This window comes from Lissotriton vulgaris, chromosome 7 (assembly GCF_964263255.1).
Source record: "Lissotriton vulgaris chromosome 7, aLisVul1.2, whole genome shotgun sequence".
Classification (NCBI taxonomy): domain Eukaryota; kingdom Metazoa; phylum Chordata; class Amphibia; order Caudata; family Salamandridae; genus Lissotriton; species Lissotriton vulgaris.
The window spans coordinates 1389244762-1389264631 of record NC_141695.1 but is presented as its reverse complement, the minus strand read 5'-3'; the positions used below and the strand labels follow the sequence as shown (position 1 = coordinate 1389264631).

General features: G+C 45.2%; 21 non-coding genes across 21 annotated transcripts; 10 read left to right on the top strand and 11 right to left on the bottom strand.

The window, feature by feature from the left end:
• Positions 1-704: 704 nt before the first annotated feature.
• LOC147703912 (U6 spliceosomal RNA) lies at positions 705-811 on the bottom strand. The gene has a single exon (XR_015298400.1). It is a non-coding gene; the product is annotated as a U6 spliceosomal RNA (small nuclear RNA).
• A 714-nt stretch (positions 812-1525) lies between these two features.
• On the top strand, positions 1526-1598 carry TRNAR-ACG (transfer RNA arginine (anticodon ACG)). The gene has a single exon. It is a non-coding gene; the product is annotated as a tRNA-Arg (tRNA).
• A 1010-nt stretch (positions 1599-2608) lies between these two features.
• Positions 2609-2715, bottom strand: LOC147703910 (U6 spliceosomal RNA). The gene has a single exon (XR_015298389.1). It is a non-coding gene; the product is annotated as a U6 spliceosomal RNA (small nuclear RNA).
• Positions 2716-3429: 714 nt separating this feature from the next.
• TRNAR-ACG (transfer RNA arginine (anticodon ACG)) lies at positions 3430-3502 on the top strand. The gene has a single exon. It is a non-coding gene; the product is annotated as a tRNA-Arg (tRNA).
• Positions 3503-4512: 1010 nt separating this feature from the next.
• LOC147703908 (U6 spliceosomal RNA) lies at positions 4513-4619 on the bottom strand. The gene has a single exon (XR_015298378.1). It is a non-coding gene; the product is annotated as a U6 spliceosomal RNA (small nuclear RNA).
• Positions 4620-5333: 714 nt separating this feature from the next.
• Positions 5334-5406, top strand: TRNAR-ACG (transfer RNA arginine (anticodon ACG)). Its single transcript has one exon. It is a non-coding gene; the product is annotated as a tRNA-Arg (tRNA).
• A 1010-nt stretch (positions 5407-6416) lies between these two features.
• LOC147703906 (U6 spliceosomal RNA) lies at positions 6417-6523 on the bottom strand. The gene has a single exon (XR_015298367.1). It is a non-coding gene; the product is annotated as a U6 spliceosomal RNA (small nuclear RNA).
• A 714-nt stretch (positions 6524-7237) lies between these two features.
• Positions 7238-7310, top strand: TRNAR-ACG (transfer RNA arginine (anticodon ACG)). The gene has a single exon. It is a non-coding gene; the product is annotated as a tRNA-Arg (tRNA).
• A 1010-nt stretch (positions 7311-8320) lies between these two features.
• LOC147703904 (U6 spliceosomal RNA) lies at positions 8321-8427 on the bottom strand. Its single transcript, XR_015298356.1, has one exon. It is a non-coding gene; the product is annotated as a U6 spliceosomal RNA (small nuclear RNA).
• A 714-nt stretch (positions 8428-9141) lies between these two features.
• Positions 9142-9214, top strand: TRNAR-ACG (transfer RNA arginine (anticodon ACG)). Its single transcript has one exon. It is a non-coding gene; the product is annotated as a tRNA-Arg (tRNA).
• A 1010-nt stretch (positions 9215-10224) lies between these two features.
• On the bottom strand, positions 10225-10331 carry LOC147703902 (U6 spliceosomal RNA). Its single transcript, XR_015298345.1, has one exon. It is a non-coding gene; the product is annotated as a U6 spliceosomal RNA (small nuclear RNA).
• Positions 10332-11045: 714 nt separating this feature from the next.
• On the top strand, positions 11046-11118 carry TRNAR-ACG (transfer RNA arginine (anticodon ACG)). The gene has a single exon. It is a non-coding gene; the product is annotated as a tRNA-Arg (tRNA).
• Positions 11119-12128: 1010 nt separating this feature from the next.
• LOC147703900 (U6 spliceosomal RNA) lies at positions 12129-12235 on the bottom strand. Its single transcript, XR_015298334.1, has one exon. It is a non-coding gene; the product is annotated as a U6 spliceosomal RNA (small nuclear RNA).
• Positions 12236-12949: 714 nt separating this feature from the next.
• TRNAR-ACG (transfer RNA arginine (anticodon ACG)) lies at positions 12950-13022 on the top strand. Its single transcript has one exon. It is a non-coding gene; the product is annotated as a tRNA-Arg (tRNA).
• Positions 13023-14032: 1010 nt separating this feature from the next.
• Positions 14033-14139, bottom strand: LOC147703898 (U6 spliceosomal RNA). Its single transcript, XR_015298323.1, has one exon. It is a non-coding gene; the product is annotated as a U6 spliceosomal RNA (small nuclear RNA).
• A 714-nt stretch (positions 14140-14853) lies between these two features.
• Positions 14854-14926, top strand: TRNAR-ACG (transfer RNA arginine (anticodon ACG)). Its single transcript has one exon. It is a non-coding gene; the product is annotated as a tRNA-Arg (tRNA).
• A 1010-nt stretch (positions 14927-15936) lies between these two features.
• LOC147703896 (U6 spliceosomal RNA) lies at positions 15937-16043 on the bottom strand. The gene has a single exon (XR_015298312.1). It is a non-coding gene; the product is annotated as a U6 spliceosomal RNA (small nuclear RNA).
• A 714-nt stretch (positions 16044-16757) lies between these two features.
• Positions 16758-16830, top strand: TRNAR-ACG (transfer RNA arginine (anticodon ACG)). The gene has a single exon. It is a non-coding gene; the product is annotated as a tRNA-Arg (tRNA).
• A 1010-nt stretch (positions 16831-17840) lies between these two features.
• On the bottom strand, positions 17841-17947 carry LOC147703894 (U6 spliceosomal RNA). Its single transcript, XR_015298301.1, has one exon. It is a non-coding gene; the product is annotated as a U6 spliceosomal RNA (small nuclear RNA).
• A 714-nt stretch (positions 17948-18661) lies between these two features.
• Positions 18662-18734, top strand: TRNAR-ACG (transfer RNA arginine (anticodon ACG)). Its single transcript has one exon. It is a non-coding gene; the product is annotated as a tRNA-Arg (tRNA).
• Positions 18735-19744: 1010 nt separating this feature from the next.
• Positions 19745-19851, bottom strand: LOC147703892 (U6 spliceosomal RNA). Its single transcript, XR_015298289.1, has one exon. It is a non-coding gene; the product is annotated as a U6 spliceosomal RNA (small nuclear RNA).
• Positions 19852-19870: the final 19 nt, after the last annotated feature.

Genomic DNA, 19870 nt, shown 5'->3' with positions numbered 1-19870 from the left:
TGCTTAACCATTTACATGTGTGAGAGGAACAAACCAACTCCCTGTGGGCTGCAGGCTTACAACTGGTAGCCCCAGTAGCCAGGCAGAACCACAGGTAAGGAGAGAGAGAAAGTTGGTCCATTATTAGAGAAGGACCATAAGCATCTTGCACTGCTACCTTCTTCCCCTCTCAGCCACGATCGGCCAAGACCTCTCTATTAGGGTAGAGGGTGAACATTTCTTGGACCTCAGAAACTGAGGGATGTAGACCCAATATGTCCTCCAAGCGCCTAGAGACCTGGTGCCCAATCTGGCATGGTGTTTTTCAGCTTACCCGACCAATCCGGTTGCAAGGTGGACTTTAACAATACTGCTAAAAAGGCACTCCCAGACATCCCTGAGGCCTTCATTTGCATAGGCCCTGCCCTTCTCTTTGTCCTGATTCCCACAAATCAACACAACACTGCAGCAGTATAGATTTGGGGGTGGTGAAGAATAATGACAGTGAGGCTAAAAAAGAGAAAGAAAAGTCCCAGAAGTCCTGCAGGCTTCCTTGCTAAATGCAGCTGAACATAGAGCGCACCTTCTTTACTGCAAAGCAAATACATTAAAAATGTTGAGGAGAGACTAATTGAAAAATACATATTACGGGGACAGCACTGGGACCTGCTTTATTTTTTCAATTAGTCTTGAAAACAAAAAAGATTTCTCTCCTGAAAGCTGTTAAAAATATGGAACGCTTCACGAATTTGCGTGTCATCCTTGCGCAGGGGCCATGCTAATCTTCTCTGTATCGTTCCAATTTTAGTATATGTGCTGCCGAAGCGAGCACACTTTATTGATGAACTGACAATGTTTATAAACTCTCTAAATCTACAGTCTCTAGACATAGGGTGGCCTGGCAGAGATGCTCAGATGGCCAGTACGCATTCAAATCTGAGCCAATGGTCAAAAATGGATGAAGAGTAGCAATCCATTATTCTTCACTGCATTTGTGGTCCAAGACTAAACACACCGTAAGTATGTAGATTATACCAGGTTTGCAAAGGCTCCTGGGTCGGGCTACAGACAAGGAGCATTGTGACGTCACGCTGCCTGTGGAACAGTGATATTAAAGGTGAAACAGCTGCACAGTAGGTTAGGTGAAGGGCTCTGAGAGTGGAAAGGCAGCATGCTTGGGTCCCTGGACAAGGTGAGCTTATGATAATGTGTCTGAATGTTCACCTGTGTTGTAATATTAAACCCCTTATTGTTGTAAACGCCTAATTACTAAGGAGTTCTCAAGCTCAGCCCCACACAGACCTGGAACTGATTATGTTAATGCAAACTATTTAAGAAACTGAGCCTGATCTAAAAGATTTCCTTGGATCTAGGACCATTTCGCCTAGCTTTTAGGTGCTTCCTTCTCCTAAAGTCCTTTGTAAAACTTGGGAAAACCTCACAGAACAGACTTCCAGGAGGTCAGATGGGTTTCCTTGTGCCTTCACACACACATACACACACTTTCTAGCCCACTTAAGGACAAAAGGATGCGTAAGTCTACATAGGGCCAGTGGCGCAATGGATAACGCGTCTGACTACGGATCAGAAGATTGTAGGTTCGACTCCTATCTGGCTCGGAAGGGTTGTAGGTCCCTGTTTGATTATATTCCTGTGGAATTTTTATTTACCTCAGACTTGTTGTAGGTTCAATATTCTCCAGCAGGATTCATCCAGCAGTTGTTCCACGGTAGAGCGCAAGTAATAGGACCACAGCTAGTTAAACGTTTCCCATTTGCTGCTGGACTCTATGTGATGGCCGTCACGTGGTGTGCTGCTTTTGTATTTCAACATGGGTCCCTGATACTCTTAATTGCGAAAAAGCTTGTTGACAAAAGTGTGTGTGCGCGAGGGTCTGTGGACGTAGGCAGGTGTGTGCACTTGAATGCTTACCCATTTACATGTGTGAGAGGAACAAACCAACTCCCTGTGGGCTGCAGGCTTACAACTGGTAGCCCCAGTAGCCAGGCAGAACCACAGGTAAGGAGAGAGAGAAAGTTGGTCCATTATTAGAGAAGGACCATAAGCATCTTGCACTGCTACCTTCTTCCCCTCTCAGCCACGATCGGCCAAGACCTCTCTATTAGGGTAGAGGGTGAACATTTCTTGGACCTCAGAAACTGAGGGATGTAGACCCAATATGTCCTCCAAGCGCCTAGAGACCTGGTGCCCAATCTGGCATGGTGTTTTTCAGCTTACCCGACCAATCCGGTTGCAAGGTGGACTTTAACAATACTGCTAAAAAGGCACTCCCAGACATCCCTGAGGCCTTCATTTGCATAGGCCCTGCCCTTCTCTTTGTCCTGATTCCCACAAATCAACACAACACTGCAGCAGTATAGATTTGGGGGTGGTGAAGAATAATGACAGTGAGGCTAAAAAAGAGAAAGAAAAGTCCCAGAAGTCCTGCAGGCTTCCTTGCTAAATGCAGCTGAACATAGAGCGCACCTTCTTTACTGCAAAGCAAATACATTAAAAATGTTGAGGAGAGACTAATTGAAAAATACATATTACGGGGACAGCACTGGGACCTGCTTTATTTTTTCAATTAGTCTTGAAAACAAAAAAGATTTCTCTCCTGAAAGCTGTTAAAAATATGGAACGCTTCACGAATTTGCGTGTCATCCTTGCGCAGGGGCCATGCTAATCTTCTCTGTATCGTTCCAATTTTAGTATATGTGCTGCCGAAGCGAGCACACTTTATTGATGAACTGACAATGTTTATAAACTCTCTAAATCTACAGTCTCTAGACATAGGGTGGCCTGGCAGAGATGCTCAGATGGCCAGTACGCATTCAAATCTGAGCCAATGGTCAAAAATGTATGAAGAGTAGCAATCCATTATTCTTCACTGCATTTGTGGTCCAAGACTAAACACACCGTAAGTATGTAGATTATACCAGGTTTGCAAAGGCTCCTGGGTCGGGCTACAGACAAGGAGCATTGTGACGTCACACTGCCTGTGGAACAGTGATATTAAAGGTGAAACAGCTGCACAGTAGGTTAGGTGAAGGGCTCTGAGAGTGGAAAGGCAGCATGCTTGGGTCCCTGGACAAGGTGAGCTTATGATAATGTGTCTGAATGTTCACCTGTGTTGTAATATTAAACCCCTTATTGTTGTAAACGCCTACTTACTAAGGAGTTCTCAAGCTCAGCCCCACACAGACCTGGAACTGATTATGTTAATGCAAACTATTTAAGAAACTGAGCCTGATCTAAAAGATTTCCTTGGATCTAGGACCATTTCGCCTAGCTTTTAGGTGCTTCCTTCTCCTAAAGTCCTTTGTAAAACTTGGGAAAACCTCACAGAACAGACTTCCAGGAGGTCAGATGGGTTCCCTTGTGCCTTCACACACACATACACACACTTTCTAGCCCACTTAAGGACAAAAGGATGCGTAAGTCTACATAGGGCCAGTGGCGCAATGGATAACGCGTCTGACTACGGATCAGAAGATTGTAGGTTCGACTCCTATCTGGCTCGGAAGGGTTGTAGGTCCCTGTTTGATTATATTCCTGTGGAATTTTTATTTACCTCAGACTTGTTGTAGGTTCAATATTCTCCAGCAGGACTCATCCAGCAGTTGTTCCACGGTAGAGCGCAAGTAATAGGACCACAGCTAGTTAAACGTTTCCCATTTGCTGCTGGACTCTATGTGATGGCCGTCACGTGGTGTGCTGCTTTTGTATTTCAACATGGGTCCCTGATACTCTTAATTGCGAAAAAGCTTGTTGACAAAAGTGTGTGTGCGCGAGGGTCTGTGGACGTAGGCAGGTGTGTGCACTTGAATGCTTACCCATTTACATGTGTGAGAGGAACAAACCAACTCCCTGTGGGCTGCAGGCTTACAACTGGTAGCCCCAGTAGCCAGGCAGAACCACAGGTAAGGAGAGAGAGAAAGTTGGTCCATTATTAGAGAAGGACCATAAGCATCTTGCACTGCTACCTTCTTCCCCTCTCAGCCACGATCGGCCAAGACCTCTCTATTAGGGTAGAGGGTGAACATTTCTTGGACCTCAGAAACTGAGGGATGTAGACCCAATATGTCCTCCAAGCGCCTAGAGACCTGGTGCCCAATCTGGCATGGTGTTTTTCAGCTTACCCGACCAATCCGGTTGCAAGGTGGACTTTAACAATACTGCTAAAAAGGCACTCCCAGACATCCCTGAGGCCTTCATTTGCATAGGCCCTGCCCTTCTCTTTGTCCTGATTCCCACAAATCAACACAACACTGCAGCAGTATAGATTTGGGGGTGGTGAAGAATAATGACAGTGAGGCTAAAAAAGAGAAAGAAAAGTCCCAGAAGTCCTGCAGGCTTCCTTGCTAAATGCAGCTGAACATAGAGCGCACCTTCTTTACTGCAAAGCAAATACATTAAAAATGTTGAGGAGAGACTAATTGAAAAATACATATTACGGGGACAGCACTGGGACCTGCTTTATTTTTTCAATTAGTCTTGAAAACAAAAAAGATTTCTCTCCTGAAAGCTGTTAAAAATATGGAACGCTTCACGAATTTGCGTGTCATCCTTGCGCAGGGGCCATGCTAATCTTCTCTGTATCGTTCCAATTTTAGTATATGTGCTGCCGAAGCGAGCACACTTTATTGATGAACTGACAATGTTTATAAACTCTCTAAATCTACAGTCTCTAGACATAGGGTGGCCTGGCAGAGATGCTCAGATGGCCAGTACGCATTCAAATCTGAGCCAATGGTCAAAAATGGATGAAGAGTAGCAATCCATTATTCTTCACTGCATTTGTGGTCCAAGACTAAACACACCGTAAGTATGTAGATTATACCAGGTTTGCAAAGGCTCCTGGGTCGGGCTACAGACAAGGAGCATTGTGACGTCACGCTGCCTGTGGAACAGTGATATTAAAGGTGAAACAGCTGCACAGTAGGTTAGGTGAAGGGCTCTGAGAGTGGAAAGGCAGCATGCTTGGGTCCCTGGACAAGGTGAGCTTATGATAATGTGTCTGAATGTTCACCTGTGTTGTAATATTAAACCCCTTATTGTTGTAAACGCCTACTTACTAAGGAGTTCTCAAGCTCAGCCCCACACAGACCTGGAACTGATTATGTTAATGCAAACTATTTAAGAAACTGAGCCTGATCTAAAAGATTTCCTTGGATCTAGGACCATTTCGCCTAGCTTTTAGGTGCTTCCTTCTCCTAAAGTCCTTTGTAAAACTTGGGAAAACCTCACAGAACAGACTTCCAGGAGGTCAGATGGGTTTCCTTGTGCCTTCACACACACATACACACACTTTCTAGCCCACTTAAGGACAAAAGGATGCGTAAGTCTACATAGGGCCAGTGGCGCAATGGATAACGCGTCTGACTACGGATCAGAAGATTGTAGGTTCGACTCCTATCTGGCTCGGAAGGGTTGTAGGTCCCTGTTTGATTATATTCCTGTGGAATTTTTATTTACCTCAGACTTGTTGTAGGTTCAATATTCTCCAGCAGGATTCATCCAGCAGTTGTTCCACGGTAGAGCGCAAGTAATAGGACCACAGCTAGTTAAACGTTTCCCATTTGCTGCTGGACTCTATGTGATGGCCGTCACGTGGTGTGCTGCTTTTGTATTTCAACATGGGTCCCTGATACTCTTAATTGCGAAAAAGCTTGTTGACAAAAGTGTGTGTGCGCGAGGGTCTGTGGACGTAGGCAGGTGTGTGCACTTGAATGCTTACCCATTTACATGTGTGAGAGGAACAAACCAACTCCCTGTGGGCTGCAGGCTTACAACTGGTAGCCCCAGTAGCCAGGCAGAACCACAGGTAAGGAGAGAGAGAAAGTTGGTCCATTATTAGAGAAGGACCATAAGCATCTTGCACTGCTACCTTCTTCCCCTCTCAGCCACGATCGGCCAAGACCTCTCTATTAGGGTAGAGGGTGAACATTTCTTGGACCTCAGAAACTGAGGGATGTAGACCCAATATGTCCTCCAAGCGCCTAGAGACCTGGTGCCCAATCTGGCATGGTGTTTTTCAGCTTACCCGACCAATCCGGTTGCAAGGTGGACTTTAACAATACTGCTAAAAAGGCACTCCCAGACATCCCTGAGGCCTTCATTTGCATAGGCCCTGCCCTTCTCTTTGTCCTGATTCCCACAAATCAACACAACACTGCAGCAGTATAGATTTGGGGGTGGTGAAGAATAATGACAGTGAGGCTAAAAAAGAGAAAGAAAAGTCCCAGAAGTCCTGCAGGCTTCCTTGCTAAATGCAGCTGAACATAGAGCGCACCTTCTTTACTGCAAAGCAAATACATTAAAAATGTTGAGGAGAGACTAATTGAAAAATACATATTACGGGGACAGCACTGGGACCTGCTTTATTTTTTCAATTAGTCTTGAAAACAAAAAAGATTTCTCTCCTGAAAGCTGTTAAAAATATGGAACGCTTCACGAATTTGCGTGTCATCCTTGCGCAGGGGCCATGCTAATCTTCTCTGTATCGTTCCAATTTTAGTATATGTGCTGCCGAAGCGAGCACACTTTATTGATGAACTGACAATGTTTATAAACTCTCTAAATCTACAGTCTCTAGACATAGGGTGGCCTGGCAGAGATGCTCAGATGGCCAGTACGCATTCAAATCTGAGCCAATGGTCAAAAATGTATGAAGAGTAGCAATCCATTATTCTTCACTGCATTTGTGGTCCAAGACTAAACACACCGTAAGTATGTAGATTATACCAGGTTTGCAAAGGCTCCTGGGTCGGGCTACAGACAAGGAGCATTGTGACGTCACACTGCCTGTGGAACAGTGATATTAAAGGTGAAACAGCTGCACAGTAGGTTAGGTGAAGGGCTCTGAGAGTGGAAAGGCAGCATGCTTGGGTCCCTGGACAAGGTGAGCTTATGATAATGTGTCTGAATGTTCACCTGTGTTGTAATATTAAACCCCTTATTGTTGTAAACGCCTACTTACTAAGGAGTTCTCAAGCTCAGCCCCACACAGACCTGGAACTGATTATGTTAATGCAAACTATTTAAGAAACTGAGCCTGATCTAAAAGATTTCCTTGGATCTAGGACCATTTCGCCTAGCTTTTAGGTGCTTCCTTCTCCTAAAGTCCTTTGTAAAACTTGGGAAAACCTCACAGAACAGACTTCCAGGAGGTCAGATGGGTTCCCTTGTGCCTTCACACACACATACACACACTTTCTAGCCCACTTAAGGACAAAAGGATGCGTAAGTCTACATAGGGCCAGTGGCGCAATGGATAACGCGTCTGACTACGGATCAGAAGATTGTAGGTTCGACTCCTATCTGGCTCGGAAGGGTTGTAGGTCCCTGTTTGATTATATTCCTGTGGAATTTTTATTTACCTCAGACTTGTTGTAGGTTCAATATTCTCCAGCAGGACTCATCCAGCAGTTGTTCCACGGTAGAGCGCAAGTAATAGGACCACAGCTAGTTAAACGTTTCCCATTTGCTGCTGGACTCTATGTGATGGCCGTCACGTGGTGTGCTGCTTTTGTATTTCAACATGGGTCCCTGATACTCTTAATTGCGAAAAAGCTTGTTGACAAAAGTGTGTGTGCGCGAGGGTCTGTGGACGTAGGCAGGTGTGTGCACTTGAATGCTTACCCATTTACATGTGTGAGAGGAACAAACCAACTCCCTGTGGGCTGCAGGCTTACAACTGGTAGCCCCAGTAGCCAGGCAGAACCACAGGTAAGGAGAGAGAGAAAGTTGGTCCATTATTAGAGAAGGACCATAAGCATCTTGCACTGCTACCTTCTTCCCCTCTCAGCCACGATCGGCCAAGACCTCTCTATTAGGGTAGAGGGTGAACATTTCTTGGACCTCAGAAACTGAGGGATGTAGACCCAATATGTCCTCCAAGCGCCTAGAGACCTGGTGCCCAATCTGGCATGGTGTTTTTCAGCTTACCCGACCAATCCGGTTGCAAGGTGGACTTTAACAATACTGCTAAAAAGGCACTCCCAGACATCCCTGAGGCCTTCATTTGCATAGGCCCTGCCCTTCTCTTTGTCCTGATTCCCACAAATCAACACAACACTGCAGCAGTATAGATTTGGGGGTGGTGAAGAATAATGACAGTGAGGCTAAAAAAGAGAAAGAAAAGTCCCAGAAGTCCTGCAGGCTTCCTTGCTAAATGCAGCTGAACATAGAGCGCACCTTCTTTACTGCAAAGCAAATACATTAAAAATGTTGAGGAGAGACTAATTGAAAAATACATATTACGGGGACAGCACTGGGACCTGCTTTATTTTTTCAATTAGTCTTGAAAACAAAAAAGATTTCTCTCCTGAAAGCTGTAAAAAATATGGAACGCTTCACGAATTTGCGTGTCATCCTTGCGCAGGGGCCATGCTAATCTTCTCTGTATCGTTCCAATTTTAGTATATGTGCTGCCGAAGCGAGCACACTTTATTGATGAACTGACAATGTTTATAAACTCTCTAAATCTACAGTCTCTAGACATAGGGTGGCCTGGCAGAGATGCTCAGATGGCCAGTACGCATTCAAATCTGAGCCAATGGTCAAAAATGGATGAAGAGTAGCAATCCATTATTCTTCACTGCATTTGTGGTCCAAGACTAAACACACCGTAAGTATGTAGATTATACCAGGTTTGCAAAGGCTCCTGGGTCGGGCTACAGACAAGGAGCATTGTGACGTCACGCTGCCTGTGGAACAGTGATATTAAAGGTGAAACAGCTGCACAGTAGGTTAGGTGAAGGGCTCTGAGAGTGGAAAGGCAGCATGCTTGGGTCCCTGGACAAGGTGAGCTTATGATAATGTGTCTGAATGTTCACCTGTGTTGTAATATTAAACCCCTTATTGTTGTAAACGCCTACTTACTAAGGAGTTCTCAAGCTCAGCCCCACACAGACCTGGAACTGATTATGTTAATGCAAACTATTTAAGAAACTGAGCCTGATCTAAAAGATTTCCTTGGATCTAGGACCATTTCGCCTAGCTTTTAGGTGCTTCCTTCTCCTAAAGTCCTTTGTAAAACTTGGGAAAACCTCACAGAACAGACTTCCAGGAGGTCAGATGGGTTTCCTTGTGCCTTCACACACACATACACACACTTTCTAGCCCACTTAAGGACAAAAGGATGCGTAAGTCTACATAGGGCCAGTGGCGCAATGGATAACGCGTCTGACTACGGATCAGAAGATTGTAGGTTCGACTCCTATCTGGCTCGGAAGGGTTGTAGGTCCCTGTTTGATTATATTCCTGTGGAATTTTTATTTACCTCAGACTTGTTGTAGGTTCAATATTCTCCAGCAGGATTCATCCAGCAGTTGTTCCACGGTAGAGCGCAAGTAATAGGACCACAGCTAGTTAAACGTTTCCCATTTGCTGCTGGACTCTATGTGATGGCCGTCACGTGGTGTGCTGCTTTTGTATTTCAACATGGGTCCCTGATACTCTTAATTGCGAAAAAGCTTGTTGACAAAAGTGTGTGTGCGCGAGGGTCTGTGGACGTAGGCAGGTGTGTGCACTTGAATGCTTACCCATTTACATGTGTGAGAGGAACAAACCAACTCCCTGTGGGCTGCAGGCTTACAACTGGTAGCCCCAGTAGCCAGGCAGAACCACAGGTAAGGAGAGAGAGAAAGTTGGTCCATTATTAGAGAAGGACCATAAGCATCTTGCACTGCTACCTTCTTCCCCTCTCAGCCACGATCGGCCAAGACCTCTCTATTAGGGTAGAGGGTGAACATTTCTTGGACCTCAGAAACTGAGGGATGTAGACCCAATATGTCCTCCAAGCGCCTAGAGACCTGGTGCCCAATCTGGCATGGTGTTTTTCAGCTTACCCGACCAATCCGGTTGCAAGGTGGACTTTAACAATACTGCTAAAAAGGCACTCCCAGACATCCCTGAGGCCTTCATTTGCATAGGCCCTGCCCTTCTCTTTGTCCTGATTCCCACAAATCAACACAACACTGCAGCAGTATAGATTTGGGGGTGGTGAAGAATAATGACAGTGAGGCTAAAAAAGAGAAAGAAAAGTCCCAGAAGTCCTGCAGGCTTCCTTGCTAAATGCAGCTGAACATAGAGCGCACCTTCTTTACTGCAAAGCAAATACATTAAAAATGTTGAGGAGAGACTAATTGAAAAATACATATTACGGGGACAGCACTGGGACCTGCTTTATTTTTTCAATTAGTCTTGAAAACAAAAAAGATTTCTCTCCTGAAAGCTGTTAAAAATATGGAACGCTTCACGAATTTGCGTGTCATCCTTGCGCAGGGGCCATGCTAATCTTCTCTGTATCGTTCCAATTTTAGTATATGTGCTGCCGAAGCGAGCACACTTTATTGATGAACTGACAATGTTTATAAACTCTCTAAATCTACAGTCTCTAGACATAGGGTGGCCTGGCAGAGATGCTCAGATGGCCAGTACGCATTCAAATCTGAGCCAATGGTCAAAAATGTATGAAGAGTAGCAATCCATTATTCTTCACTGCATTTGTGGTCCAAGACTAAACACACCGTAAGTATGTAGATTATACCAGGTTTGCAAAGGCTCCTGGGTCGGGCTACAGACAAGGAGCATTGTGACGTCACACTGCCTGTGGAACAGTGATATTAAAGGTGAAACAGCTGCACAGTAGGTTAGGTGAAGGGCTCTGAGAGTGGAAAGGCAGCATGCTTGGGTCCCTGGACAAGGTGAGCTTATGATAATGTGTCTGAATGTTCACCTGTGTTGTAATATTAAACCCCTTATTGTTGTAAACGCCTACTTACTAAGGAGTTCTCAAGCTCAGCCCCACACAGACCTGGAACTGATTATGTTAATGCAAACTATTTAAGAAACTGAGCCTGATCTAAAAGATTTCCTTGGATCTAGGACCATTTCGCCTAGCTTTTAGGTGCTTCCTTCTCCTAAAGTCCTTTGTAAAACTTGGGAAAACCTCACAGAACAGACTTCCAGGAGGTCAGATGGGTTCCCTTGTGCCTTCACACACACATACACACACTTTCTAGCCCACTTAAGGACAAAAGGATGCGTAAGTCTACATAGGGCCAGTGGCGCAATGGATAACGCGTCTGACTACGGATCAGAAGATTGTAGGTTCGACTCCTATCTGGCTCGGAAGGGTTGTAGGTCCCTGTTTGATTATATTCCTGTGGAATTTTTATTTACCTCAGACTTGTTGTAGGTTCAATATTCTCCAGCAGGACTCATCCAGCAGTTGTTCCACGGTAGAGCGCAAGTAATAGGACCACAGCTAGTTAAACGTTTCCCATTTGCTGCTGGACTCTATGTGATGGCCGTCACGTGGTGTGCTGCTTTTGTATTTCAACATGGGTCCCTGATACTCTTAATTGCGAAAAAGCTTGTTGACAAAAGTGTGTGTGCGCGAGGGTCTGTGGACGTAGGCAGGTGTGTGCACTTGAATGCTTACCCATTTACATGTGTGAGAGGAACAAACCAACTCCCTGTGGGCTGCAGGCTTACAACTGGTAGCCCCAGTAGCCAGGCAGAACCACAGGTAAGGAGAGAGAGAAAGTTGGTCCATTATTAGAGAAGGACCATAAGCATCTTGCACTGCTACCTTCTTCCCCTCTCAGCCACGATCGGCCAAGACCTCTCTATTAGGGTAGAGGGTGAACATTTCTTGGACCTCAGAAACTGAGGGATGTAGACCCAATATGTCCTCCAAGCGCCTAGAGACCTGGTGCCCAATCTGGCATGGTGTTTTTCAGCTTACCCGACCAATCCGGTTGCAAGGTGGACTTTAACAATACTGCTAAAAAGGCACTCCCAGACATCCCTGAGGCCTTCATTTGCATAGGCCCTGCCCTTCTCTTTGTCCTGATTCCCACAAATCAACACAACACTGCAGCAGTATAGATTTGGGGGTGGTGAAGAATAATGACAGTGAGGCTAAAAAAGAGAAAGAAAAGTCCCAGAAGTCCTGCAGGCTTCCTTGCTAAATGCAGCTGAACATAGAGCGCACCTTCTTTACTGCAAAGCAAATACATTAAAAACGTTGAGGAGAGACTAATTGAAAAATACATATTACGGGGACAGCACTGGGACCTGCTTTATTTTTTCAATTAGTCTTGAAAACAAAAAAGATTTCTCTCCTGAAAGCTGTTAAAAATATGGAACGCTTCACGAATTTGCGTGTCATCCTTGCGCAGGGGCCATGCTAATCTTCTCTGTATCGTTCCAATTTTAGTATATGTGCTGCCGAAGCGAGCACACTTTATTGATGAACTGACAATGTTTATAAACTCTCTAAATCTACAGTCTCTAGACATAGGGTGGCCTGGCAGAGATGCTCAGATGGCCAGTACGCATTCAAATCTGAGCCAATGGTCAAAAATGGATGAAGAGTAGCAATCCATTATTCTTCACTGCATTTGTGGTCCAAGACTAAACACACCGTAAGTATGTAGATTATACCAGGTTTGCAAAGGCTCCTGGGTCGGGCTACAGACAAGGAGCATTGTGACGTCACGCTGCCTGTGGAACAGTGATATTAAAGGTGAAACAGCTGCACAGTAGGTTAGGTGAAGGGCTCTGAGAGTGGAAAGGCAGCATGCTTGGGTCCCTGGACAAGGTGAGCTTATGATAATGTGTCTGAATGTTCACCTGTGTTGTAATATTAAACCCCTTATTGTTGTAAACGCCTACTTACTAAGGAGTTCTCAAGCTCAGCCCCACACAGACCTGGAACTGATTATGTTAATGCAAACTATTTAAGAAACTGAGCCTGATCTAAAAGATTTCCTTGGATCTAGGACCATTTCGCCTAGCTTTTAGGTGCTTCCTTCTCCTAAAGTCCTTTGTAAAACTTGGGAAAACCTCACAGAACAGACTTCCAGGAGGTCAGATGGGTTTCCTTGTGCCTTCACACACACATACACACACTTTCTAGCCCACTTAAGGACAAAAGGATGCGTAAGTCTACATAGGGCCAGTGGCGCAATGGATAACGCGTCTGACTACGGATCAGAAGATTGTAGGTTCGACTCCTATCTGGCTCGGAAGGGTTGTAGGTCCCTGTTTGATTATATTCCTGTGGAATTTTTATTTACCTCAGACTTGTTGTAGGTTCAATATTCTCCAGCAGGATTCATCCAGCAGTTGTTCCACGGTAGAGCGCAAGTAATAGGACCACAGCTAGTTAAACGTTTCCCATTTGCTGCTGGACTCTATGTGATGGCCGTCACGTGGTGTGCTGCTTTTGTATTTCAACATGGGTCCCTGATACTCTTAATTGCGAAAAAGCTTGTTGACAAAAGTGTGTGTGCGCGAGGGTCTGTGGACGTAGGCAGGTGTGTGCACTTGAATGCTTACCCATTTACATGTGTGAGAGGAACAAACCAACTCCCTGTGGGCTGCAGGCTTACAACTGGTAGCCCCAGTAGCCAGGCAGAACCACAGGTAAGGAGAGAGAGAAAGTTGGTCCATTATTAGAGAAGGACCATAAGCATCTTGCACTGCTACCTTCTTCCCCTCTCAGCCACGATCGGCCAAGACCTCTCTATTAGGGTAGAGGGTGAACATTTCTTGGACCTCAGAAACTGAGGGATGTAGACCCAATATGTCCTCCAAGCGCCTAGAGACCTGGTGCCCAATCTGGCATGGTGTTTTTCAGCTTACCCGACCAATCCGGTTGCAAGGTGGACTTTAACAATACTGCTAAAAAGGCACTCCCAGACATCCCTGAGGCCTTCATTTGCATAGGCCCTGCCCTTCTCTTTGTCCTGATTCCCACAAATCAACACAACACTGCAGCAGTATAGATTTGGGGGTGGTGAAGAATAATGACAGTGAGGCTAAAAAAGAGAAAGAAAAGTCCCAGAAGTCCTGCAGGCTTCCTTGCTAAATGCAGCTGAACATAGAGCGCACCTTCTTTACTGCAAAGCAAATACATTAAAAATGTTGAGGAGAGACTAATTGAAAAATACATATTACGGGGACAGCACTGGGACCTGCTTTATTTTTTCAATTAGTCTTGAAAACAAAAAAGATTTCTCTCCTGAAAGCTGTTAAAAATATGGAACGCTTCACGAATTTGCGTGTCATCCTTGCGCAGGGGCCATGCTAATCTTCTCTGTATCGTTCCAATTTTAGTATATGTGCTGCCGAAGCGAGCACACTTTATTGATGAACTGACAATGTTTATAAACTCTCTAAATCTACAGTCTCTAGACATAGGGTGGCCTGGCAGAGATGCTCAGATGGCCAGTACGCATTCAAATCTGAGCCAATGGTCAAAAATGTATGAAGAGTAGCAATCCATTATTCTTCACTGCATTTGTGGTCCAAGACTAAACACACCGTAAGTATGTAGATTATACCAGGTTTGCAAAGGCTCCTGGGTCGGGCTACAGACAAGGAGCATTGTGACGTCACGCTGCCTGTGGAACAGTGATATTAAAGGTGAAACAGCTGCACAGTAGGTTAGGTGAAGGGCTCTGAGAGTGGAAAGGCAGCATGCTTGGGTCCCTGGACAAGGTGAGCTTATGATAATGTGTCTGAATGTTCACCTGTGTTGTAATATTAAACCCCTTATTGTTGTAAACGCCTACTTACTAAGGAGTTCTCAAGCTCAGCCCCACACAGACCTGGAACTGATTATGTTAATGCAAACTATTTAAGAAACTGAGCCTGATCTAAAAGATTTCCTTGGATCTAGGACCATTTCGCCTAGCTTTTAGGTGCTTCCTTCTCCTAAAGTCCTTTGTAAAACTTGGGAAAACCTCACAGAACAGACTTCCAGGAGGTCAGATGGGTTCCCTTGTGCCTTCACACACACATACACACACTTTCTAGCCCACTTAAGGACAAAAGGATGCGTAAGTCTACATAGGGCCAGTGGCGCAATGGATAACGCGTCTGACTACGGATCAGAAGATTGTAGGTTCGACTCCTATCTGGCTCGGACGGGTTGTAGGTCCCTGTTTGATTATATTCCTGTGGAATTTTTATTTACCTCAGACTTGTTGTAGGTTCAATATTCTCCAGCAGGACTCATCCAGCAGTTGTTCCACTGTAGAGCGCAAGTAATAGGACCACAGCTAGTTAAACGTTTCCCATTTGCTGCTGGACTCTATGTGATGGCCGTCACGTGGTGTGCTGCTTTTGTATTTCAACATGGGTCCCTGATACTCTTAATTGCGAAAAAGCTTGTTGACAAAAGTGTGTGTGCGCGAGGGTCTGTGGACGTAGGCAGGTGTGTGCACTTGAATGCTTACCCATTTACATGTGTGAGAGGAACAAACCAACTCCCTGTGGGCTGCAGGCTTACAACTGGTAGCCCCAGTAGCCAGGCAGAACCACAGGTAAGGAGAGAGAGAAAGTTGGTCCATTATTAGAGAAGGACCATAAGCATCTTGCACTGCTACCTTCTTCCCCTCTCAGCCACGATCGGCCAAGACCTCTCTATTAGGGTAGAGGGTGAACATTTCTTGGACCTCAGAAACTGAGGGATGTAGACCCAATATGTCCTCCAAGCGCCTAGAGACCTGGTGCCCAATCTGGCATGGTGTTTTTCAGCTTACCCGACCAATCCGGTTGCAAGGTGGACTTTAACAATACTGCTAAAAAGGCACTCCCAGACATCCCTGAGGCCTTCATTTGCATAGGCCCTGCCCTTCTCTTTGTCCTGATTCCCACAAATCAACACAACACTGCAGCAGTATAGATTTGGGGGTGGTGAAGAATAATGACAGTGAGGCTAAAAAAGAGAAAGAAAAGTCCCAGAAGTCCTGCAGGCTTCCTTGCTAAATGCAGCTGAACATAGAGCGCACCTTCTTTACTGCAAAGCAAATACATTAAAAATGTTGAGGAGAGACTAATTGAAAAATACATATTACGGGGACAGCACTGGGACCTGCTTTATTTTTTCAATTAGTCTTGAAAACAAAAAAGATTTCTCTCCTGAAAGCTGTTAAAAATATGGAACGCTTCACGAATTTGCGTGTCATCCTTGCGCAGGGGCCATGCTAATCTTCTCTGTATCGTTCCAATTTTAGTATATGTGCTGCCGAAGCGAGCACACTTTATTGATGAACTGACAATGTTTATAAACTCTCTAAATCTACAGTCTCTAGACATAGGGTGGCCTGGCAGAGATGCTCAGATGGCCAGTACGCATTCAAATCTGAGCCAATGGTCAAAAATGGATGAAGAGTAGCAATCCATTATTCTTCACTGCATTTGTGGTCCAAGACTAAACACACCGTAAGTATGTAGATTATACCAGGTTTGCAAAGGCTCCTGGGTCGGGCTACAGACAAGGAGCATTGTGACGTCACGCTGCCTGTGGAACAGTGATATTAAAGGTGAAACAGCTGCACAGTAGGTTAGGTGAAGGGCTCTGAGAGTGGAAAGGCAGCATGCTTGGGTCCCTGGACAAGGTGAGCTTATGATAATGTGTCTGAATGTTCACCTGTGTTGTAATATTAAACCCCTTATTGTTGTAAACGCCTACTTACTAAGGAGTTCTCAAGCTCAGCCCCACACAGACCTGGAACTGATTATGTTAATGCAAACTATTTAAGAAACTGAGCCTGATCTAAAAGATTTCCTTGGATCTAGGACCATTTCGCCTAGCTTTTAGGTGCTTCCTTCTCCTAAAGTCCTTTGTAAAACTTGGGAAAACCTCACAGAACAGACTTCCAGGAGGTCAGATGGGTTTCCTTGTGCCTTCACACACACATACACACACTTTCTAGCCCACTTAAGGACAAAAGGATGCGTAAGTCTACATAGGGCCAGTGGCGCAATGGATAACGCGTCTGACTACGGATCAGAAGATTGTAGGTTCGACTCCTATCTGGCTCGGAAGGGTTGTAGGTCCCTGTTTGATTATATTCCTGTGGAATTTTTATTTACCTCAGACTTGTTGTAGGTTCAATATTCTCCAGCAGGATTCATCCAGCAGTTGTTCCACGGTAGAGCGCAAGTAATAGGACCACAGCTAGTTAAACGTTTCCCATTTGCTGCTGGACTCTATGTGATGGCCGTCACGTGGTGTGCTGCTTTTGTATTTCAACATGGGTCCCTGATACTCTTAATTGCGAAAAAGCTTGTTGACAAAAGTGTGTGTGCGCGAGGGTCTGTGGACGTAGGCAGGTGTGTGCACTTGAATGCTTACCCATTTACATGTGTGAGAGGAACAAACCAACTCCCTGTGGGCTGCAGGCTTACAACTGGTAGCCCCAGTAGCCAGGCAGAACCACAGGTAAGGAGAGAGAGAAAGTTGGTCCATTATTAGAGAAGGACCATAAGCATCTTGCACTGCTACCTTCTTCCCCTCTCAGCCACGATCGGCCAAGACCTCTCTATTAGGGTAGAGGGTGAACATTTCTTGGACCTCAGAAACTGAGGGATGTAGACCCAATATGTCCTCCAAGCGCCTAGAGACCTGGTGCCCAATCTGGCATGGTGTTTTTCAGCTTACCCGACCAATCCGGTTGCAAGGTGGACTTTAACAATACTGCTAAAAAGGCACTCCCAGACATCCCTGAGGCCTTCATTTGCATAGGCCCTGCCCTTCTCTTTGTCCTGATTCCCACAAATCAACACAACACTGCAGCAGTATAGATTTGGGGGTGGTGAAGAATAATGACAGTGAGGCTAAAAAAGAGAAAGAAAAGTCCCAGAAGTCCTGCAGGCTTCCTTGCTAAATGCAGCTGAACATAGAGCGCACCTTCTTTACTGCAAAGCAAATACATTAAAAATGTTGAGGAGAGACTAATTGAAAAATACATATTACGGGGACAGCACTGGGACCTGCTTTATTTTTTCAATTAGTCTTGAAAACAAAAAAGATTTCTCTCCTGAAAGCTGTTAAAAATATGGAACGCTTCACGAATTTGCGTGTCATCCTTGCGCAGGGGCCATGCTAATCTTCTCTGTATCGTTCCAATTTTAGTATATGTGCTGCCGAAGCGAGCACACTTTATTGATGAACTGACAATGTTTATAAACTCTCTAAATCTACAGTCTCTAGACATAGGGTGGCCTGGCAGAGATGCTCAGATGGCCAGTACGCATTCAAATCTGAGCCAATGGTCAAAAATGTATGAAGAGTAGCAATCCATTATTCTTCACTGCATTTGTGGTCCAAGACTAAACACACCGTAAGTATGTAGATTATACCAGGTTTGCAAAGGCTCCTGGGTCGGGCTACAGACAAGGAGCATTGTGACGTCACACTGCCTGTGGAACAGTGATATTAAAGGTGAAACAGCTGCACAGTAGGTTAGGTGAAGGGCTCTGAGAGTGGAAAGGCAGCATGCTTGGGTCCCTGGACAAGGTGAGCTTATGATAATGTGTCTGAATGTTCACCTGTGTTGTAATATTAAACCCCTTATTGTTGTAAACGCCTACTTACTAAGGAGTTCTCAAGCTCAGCCCCACACAGACCTGGAACTGATTATGTTAATGCAAACTATTTAAGAAACTGAGCCTGATCTAAAAGATTTCCTTGGATCTAGGACCATTTCGCCTAGCTTTTAGGTGCTTCCTTCTCCTAAAGTCCTTTGTAAAACTTGGGAAAACCTCACAGAACAGACTTCCAGGAGGTCAGATGGGTTTCCTTGTGCCTTCACACACACATACACACACTTTCTAGCCCACTTAAGGACAAAAGGATGCGTAAGTCTACATAGGGCCAGTGGCGCAATGGATAACGCGTCTGACTACGGATCAGAAGATTGTAGGTTCGACTCCTATCTGGCTCGGAAGGGTTGTAGGTCCCTGTTTGATTATATTCCTGTGGAATTTTTATTTACCTCAGACTTGTTGTAGGTTCAATATTCTCCAGCAGGATTCATCCAGCAGTTGTTCCACGGTAGAGCGCAAGTAATAGGACCACAGCTAGTTAAACGTTTCCCATTTGCTGCTGGACTCTATGTGATGGCCGTCACGTGGTGTGCTGCTTTTGTATTTCAACATGGGTCCCTGATACTCTTAATTGCGAAAAAGCTTGTTGACAAAAGTGTGTGTGCGCGAGGGTCTGTGGACGTAGGCAGGTGTGTGCACTTGAATGCTTACCCATTTACATGTGTGAGAGGAACAAACCAACTCCCTGTGGGCTGCAGGCTTACAACTGGTAGCCCCAGTAGCCAGGCAGAACCACAGGTAAGGAGAGAGAGAAAGTTGGTCCATTATTAGAGAAGGACCATAAGCATCTTGCACTGCTACCTTCTTCCCCTCTCAGCCACGATCGGCCAAGACCTCTCTATTAGGGTAGAGGGTGAACATTTCTTGGACCTCAGAAACTGAGGGATGTAGACCCAATATGTCCTCCAAGCGCCTAGAGACCTGGTGCCCAATCTGGCATGGTGTTTTTCAGCTTACCCGACCAATCCGGTTGCAAGGTGGACTTTAACAATACTGCTAAAAAGGCACTCCCAGACATCCCTGAGGCCTTCATTTGCATAGGCCCTGCCCTTCTCTTTGTCCTGATTCCCACAAATCAACACAACACTGCAGCAGTATAGATTTGGGGGTGGTGAAGAATAATGACAGTGAGGCTAAAAAAGAGAAAGAAAAGTCCCAGAAGTCCTGCAGGCTTCCTTGCTAAATGCAGCTGAACATAGAGCGCACCTTCTTTACTGCAAAGCAAATACATTAAAAATGTTGAGGAGAGACTAATTGAAAAATACATATTACGGGGACAGCACTGGGACCTGCTTTATTTTTTCAATTAGTCTTGAAAACAAAAAAGATTTCTCTCCTGAAAGCTGTTAAAAATATGGAACGCTTCACGAATTTGCGTGTCATCCTTGCGCAGGGGCCATGCTAATCTTCTCTGTATCGTTCCAATTTTAGTATATGTGCTGCCGAAGCGAGCACACTTTATTGATGAACTGAC